Source organism: Giraffa tippelskirchi, chromosome 12 (genome assembly GCF_054371585.1).
Source record: "Giraffa tippelskirchi isolate mGirTip1 chromosome 12, T2T-mGirTip1v1.2.pri, whole genome shotgun sequence".
NCBI lineage: Eukaryota > Metazoa > Chordata > Mammalia > Artiodactyla > Giraffidae > Giraffa > Giraffa tippelskirchi.
In genome coordinates, this window is record NC_137286.1 from 99,449,718 (window position 1) to 99,456,410 (window position 6,693).

The 6,693-nt window shown below is 44.3% G+C and overlaps 1 protein-coding gene across 9 annotated transcripts in view; it reads right to left on the reverse strand.

Annotated features, from left to right (window-relative positions):
• Positions 1–2,545, reverse strand: part of PDS5B (PDS5 cohesin associated factor B) — a 173,471-nt gene extending 170,926 nt beyond the window's left edge. For 6 of the 9 annotated variants that reach the window (XR_014071060.1, XM_081549214.1, XM_081549212.1 and 3 more), the window contains exon 1: positions 2,408–2,545. The gene's annotated coding sequence lies outside the window, so the exon portion shown is untranslated. Of the gene's footprint in view, positions 1–1,615; positions 1,992–2,407 lie in introns of those variants that run through there. The other 3 variants (XM_081549213.1, XM_081549211.1, XM_081549208.1) reach the window with 1 other exon arrangement.
• Between the last annotated feature and the right edge of the window lie 4,148 nt (positions 2,546–6,693).

Here is a 6,693-nt window from a genome sequence, read left to right on the forward strand (position 1 = left end):
TTTTATTTTAGGCTTAACGAATTATTGACAAAGCCTGGTCCTCAAAATGTAACTCTCTGTGACAGTTGAAGATGAAAAAGAATTTTAAAATAAATTAAAAAATTAAAACTTTTATCAACAGCCAACTCAGTAGAATTGCTTGTCAAATAACCTTAGTAAAAAACATTCCACGACAACATGAATGACTATCAACATCACATTACCTCTAATTCTTGGGCGGAAAAAAGGCATAACCAGACAAGAATGAAAGTGACAGCTGCTGTAAAAAATCAAGTTAATACAAACAGAATCAACCTCAACAAAAAAAGGAGAAAGTAAGAAAGGGCAACAACAACAAAAAAAGAAAGGGCACAAAAATTCTTTAAGAAAAAACAAAGACCAATACAAACACTAGGCTTCCCTGGTGGCTCAAATGGTAAAGAATCTGCAAACACTACCTTGTCATTTAAAATACATGTTTAAGTAAAACCCTGAGGATAATTTTTTTAACGATCAAAATAGGCAAAACAACAACAACAACTACTTCAGTAATCAAAAAATGTCTAAAGTGCACTCTTCCACATACATTTGTAAAATTTTGAAAAAATAATGCTCTAATTTAAGGGGATATCTTTAATTAAGTTTTTCACAATAAATCTACCTCAACATAAAAAGTTCTATGTTGAAACTTTCACCTATAAATCACTATAAATTTTAACTAGGTTTTCTGCTATCACCAGACGATACCAAATAAACTGTTCCACAGACTGACCTGCATACATCGTAAGAATGCTCACTTTATTGTCCCTGAAACTGCTAACATCTCTGACATACGTACAGCCTAAATTAAGTGTCCTTTCTAGCCTCCCCCCCTTTTTCACTTAATGCCATTTTTATGTTTTTAACCATTTTATTTGACTACTATATAAGTGAGTATGGAAAATGCTCTATCTTGGAACTTCACCTACATGTGTTGAGAACAATGATTACACTGCCATTCAAGTTTTAAATAATTATGACTATTTACAGCTTGTCTCATATATAAACACACTTGAACTTTTAAAGGTTATTAGGAAGACAACGGAAGACCCCCAACTCACTCAAGAACGCAGACTAACCTTCTAAATTGAAGGCTACATCCAAAGTTTCCGAAACGGTTTACTAAGCAGGGTTTATAGGGTCGTTCAGGACAGAACCGCCCATCCATCATTCCATAACATAAATGTGAGAAGAGCGTTCAAGGAACGTTCTCCAAACTGAGCAAACCCCATGGGGGTTTGGCTAAGATGCCTAAAACGTGTGTTAACTGGATAGGGACCTGCTCTTCCAAAGCCTACCCCGAGTTTACACCGGCCACAAATGGAACGCAGGAAGAGGCAACTCTGAAGACGAGGAGGTGCCGGGATTCAGGCTTCCGATTCATTTGCCTCGAATAACTGGACCGCTGCTGAACGCAGCTTTAACGCAAATACCAAAAGGCAGCCAACAGCCAGAGAGCCACACACCAGATCCTTCTCCCGATCAGAAACTTTTCACGTTGTCACCCAGACAAGAGACGGCACGAACGTCAACTCCTACAGCCACACACGGTAGGCACAGGTCATTTCGACTCGGAGGCTTCCTAAAGGAAACCTACCCCCGGGGAAGCACTCCGTCTCAAACCGGGTCCTCGGGAGCCCCCTGCACCAGCTGCGGGAGGCGCGGCGAGCGCGCTTTGTATCTCCGGACGCCGGCAAGTAACTGTACGAAAATGTCACTCGGTCGGCCTGCGGTCGCCGCCCGGAACAGAGGAGCTGCGCGGCGCAGGGTCGAGGGCGCCGAGGCCCGCACGGCGCTCGGGGTCCAGCTGGGACCCGCGCTCCCCGCCCCTCGCCCGGAAGGGGGGGATGAAAAACCCGCCCGCCCGAGGAGGATTCAACAGGAGCGCCGCGCCGCCCGCCTGCCGCCCGGGAAACAGCCGCCCGCCCGCCGGCCGGCCGGGCGCGGGGGGGAGGGGAGGGGAGGCGGCGGGGCGCGGGCGGCCGGCGCGGACCCCCGGCCGCGCGCAAGGTCGCCGCCCCGCCGTCCCGCCGCCCTCGCCGCCGCGGGCGCCCCGGCCCGGCCAGGGCGGCAAGTTTAATTTCCAGTCGGCGGCGGCTGGAGCCCGCGGCGTGGAGGGAGCGCGCCCGCCCCGGGGCCCTCCCCACCCCCACCGCGCAGCCCCGGCCCACGCCCCCGGCCCGCGGCCCGCTCCTCCCGGCGCCGCCGCCGCCACTGGGCAGCCGGCGGCTGCAGCCCCCGATGCCGGGAGGCGAGTTGCGGCTGCCAGGCGGGCGCCGCTTTGAGCCCCGCCAAGACACAGCCGCGGCGGCGGGCGCTGAAAAAAATGGAGCGCGGCTACCGGAGAGGAGAGACGTTTTCTCTTCCCGTTAACTGAACTGTTTCCTACCTCCGGGTGTCCGACTCGCTACTCCTCTCCGCCGCTCTCCGGGATCCGCCGCCGCCGCCGCCGCATCCAATCGCCTCCTCCCCCCTCCCCTTCCGCAGCCAGCCCGGCCGTTCCTCCTCCTCTCCGCTTCAAAATGGCGCCAAGCGCTCTTCGGCGGCTGCTCCAATCGAACCGCCGCGGACAGCACCCGGGGGCAGGCAGAGCGCCGCGTTGGTGAGCAGCGCCCCCTACCGACCGGACGGCCCCGCGCGCGCGAGCGCGTCCCCGCCGGCCCGCCCGCCTCCCCCCCCGCCCCGCCCCCCGGCCCCTCCTGGAGCGCGTCCCCGCCGCCGCTTCGCCCCGCCCCGCCCGTCGCGCGCGCACGCAGCCACACGGGCACGCCGCCGCTGCAAGACCCGCAGCTGTCAATGCTTTCTCTGCCTCTTAAGGCTTTCTTGACTTTTCCGGAAAACTACACAAATTGTTATATATTTCTAGCTTTATGGATAAAAATTGGAAATTTTTCAAAACAGTGAAATTCAGTACGAATGTTGTGCTAAGTAAATAAAATTGGTGTTAACTACTTTGCTCCTTTACTTTTGAGATGACGTAGTCTCAAAATGTCATAAAACAGCTTTTTTCTCCACTATGTATGTTATGTCTTTAATTAACCCCACAGCTTTCCATTTTCAGGTATTGTTTAGGAAGCTAGAGGAGGGAGGAACATAGTAATTACATCTGTAACAAAGCATTCCATTCATTCGTCCTATGACAATTGTCCTTATTGGAGAAATAATCTGAAGATCACCGGACGCCTTCCAGAAGGTGGGTTTCTAACCCCCTTCACCTCCAGAAGGTGCCGTTCCTCCCGCCTTCAGCTGTAAGGTGGCATATTAAAGTTGATCTGGCGATTACTATCAGGATGGAGAGAGGAAAAAATAACTTTAAAGGCCTCAATGAAGCATAGTTGCTAACAAAAGAAACTGTGTTTTATGCAACAGCGAATAGATTTAAAGAAGTTAGTAATATAAACCTTCACTTAAAGCAACACTTCGGGAAAATTTGAAAAGTTGGTATTAAAAGAAAAATAAATTTCTGTGTTAAGGGCTTTTTAAAAAAAACAACCAAATATGGCAGCAGGATATAAATGGGAAATCTCTGTACCTTCCTCTCAATTTGCTGTACACTTACAGCTGATCTAATAAAAATAAAGTCCAAAAAATAACCAAGTTGTAATTCATCAGGAGCAATATAATTGAAAGCAGCACCTGTCGGCCCATGCTTCTATCAGCTTTCCACTAACAAAAGATTATTTTCCTTTCCGTAGAGATTGGCAGATAAAAGAGACAAGGAGGAGAAAGGCAGTGTGATTTCCACACAGGAAGAAGAGCTAGAAGGGAAAGGATGCCACAAAGGGAAATAAGGATAAGGGTTCCGAGATGACTTTGCCTACAATACAGCTCAGTGCCAAAGCCAGCAAACATAAGCCAAGGCAGTTTCCTGCTGACTTTCTTTTTAAACACTTAGAGGTCTCATCTTGTTAAACTCATTTGGTTAAGTCTTGAAGCATCTTCTTACCTACCTAGTAACCAGTGGTACTCCTGATCTCCTATAGACACTATACTGAAAGTCTTAACTTCTTTTATTCAGAAGAAATCTCTGGGATCTTTGGGAATATGTGTATATATGTGCTATCTACAGACTTGTAGAGTCTTCCAGATTTCCTTGGAGTTAAGTAGCACAGGTCACCATTATAATTGAGGTTCTGAGCTGCTGACTGAATTCCTGAATGCACTGGGCAGAACAGTCAAAGCAAAAACTGTTCACTCTTATCCATTGTTAGCACTCAGCAGTGTGTGAAGTCAATGGGCCTGATCCTGGTTAATGAGAGGAAATTGCACTTATTTACACTGTAAATCCACACTGTCCAAAAGAAATATGATATGAAACGTGTATGTAACGTGAAATCTTTTCATTTTACAGTGAAAAGAAACCAGTGAAATTAATTTTAATAACATTTTATGTAACAGTATATCCAAAACATTGTCATTTGCATATGTAATCAATATAAAATTTTGTTACAATCACAGATAATTTACATTCTTTGGTTCATCTTGTGAATTTTACACTAAAAGTACATTTCAGTTTGCACTAGCGATGTTTCAAGTGCTCAGTGAGTACATGTGGTGGGTTTTCCTGGTGGTCCTGTGGTTAAGAATCTGCCTTGCAATGCAAGAGACACAGGTTCCATCCCTGGTGTGGCAAGATCCCACATGCCACACACCCCCCTCACACCTTGCCACAACTGGAGAAAACCAGCATGCAGTAAGGAAGACCTACCACAGCCAAAAAATAAAATAAATAAATAAACCTTAAAAAAAAAAAAAGTACATGTGGCTAGTGGCTTCCTATGGTGAAGACTACAGCCTGTAGACTCTGGAATCAAAATGCTACTTTTTAACAACTTGTAATAAATATTCAACATTGTTTCATGGTGTATTCTTTGCAACTGTTGAACTCTGTTAAGAATTATGCCAGTACCAGTTGAAGTGCATGTATTTAAAATACATAAAAAGAAATGAGGATAATTTGAGACCTCTGGGACAACATCAAGAGCACTAATACTCACTTTATATGGGTCCCTGAGGGAGAAGAGAAAGAGAAAGGGTCTGAGAACATATTTGAAGACATAATAGCTGAAAAATTCCCTAACCTATGAAAGGAAACATTCACCCAAGTTCAGGAAGCACAATCCTATATGCAGTTAAACCAAAGAGGAACACACCAACACCCAATTGTATTCAAAATGACTAAAATCAAATACATATGAATGATAGTATATATTCATATAGTATGCCCATGTTTTTTATCTCGAACAATGACTTACTCTAAATTTCCTATTTATATCAAGTATATCATTGGCTTAGATATTTAAGAAAGCAAATGAGAACTTATTTAAAGAGCATTATGATTAGCCACTAGAATTAGCAACAATTTTCAGCAGTTAAATTTAATACCAGAAGCATACTAACAGTAATACATGAGCTCCTTTAAACACATCTCATTTAGAATAAAATTTCTTTATATGATGTTAGAAATCATTAGTAATAGAACAATCTGGCCGGATGACTGAATGGAATAAAAATGAGCACTCTCTCCCTAAACTATTTATATTTTGACTTTTAATTAAGTGTCTGGCATTCAGGGCAGCTCCTGCTACTTGTTGACTAGGTAGCTATGAGGCTATGGGGATGCTACCTCTATTTATTCAACCAGACTCGCTTACTCACCTTAGCCACTTTACTTCTCATTGCTCTGAACTTCTCCACTTCCCACAACCACGCTGCTTTGGCCCATGACTTCCTTTGCCTGTAGATTTACCCTTCATTTTAATTTTCTCTTTCTCTCCATAGTCTTACTGCCTATGTTATTTACAAATAGAAAATGTTTGCCTCACTATTTTTAAAAAGGGCAAAAAAGGAAACACCCTATCCTTTTTGAAAGATTTCAATCTTCTCCCCAAACAGGGTATGGATTCTATATGTATGTTGTTTTTTTTTTTTTTGTCCATGTTGCACAGCATGTGGGATCTTAGTTCCCTGACCAGGGATGGAACCCATGCCCCCTGCATTGGAAGCACAAAATCTTAACCACTGGACTGCCAGGTAAGTCCTTTTGTTTTTCGCTGTGGCATGAGAACTCTTTGTATATGCATATTTTAAAAGTCTAAGTTCATATCACATCTATCCATTGCAGAGGGGAGACTTCCTTTATATAGGATCAAATGAGGTGTGATTTCTTATTAAAAAATGTACTTAATAGTCTTTTATTTACTTGATGGTTGCTTTTCAAATTTTATGTTCAGTTTGTTTATATATATGTATCTGTATATACATATACACATATATAATGGTGTTAGAGCTGGTTAGGAAAGGGTGTCAGAAAGATGCCATGAAAAGATTTTGAGAAGTTTAGGGTTCACAGAGCATAGAAATGATCACTCTTTCAATTTATTTTACATAAAGAAACTGAGACTCAAATAGCTAAATGATTTGTCCAGGGAATCCATAGTCAGGGGAAATTTTTTTAGTGAATCTCATCATCTTCCAATTAATTTAGAAAGTATGTAATTTAAAGGACTTCCCTGGTGGCTCAGATGGTTAAGAATCTGCCTGCAATACAGGACACTTAGGTTCAGTCCCTGGGTCAGAAAGATCCCCTGGAGAACAGAATGGCTACCCACTCCAGTATCCTTGCCTGGAGAATTCCAAGGACAGAAGAGCCTGGTGGGTTACAGTCCATGGGAT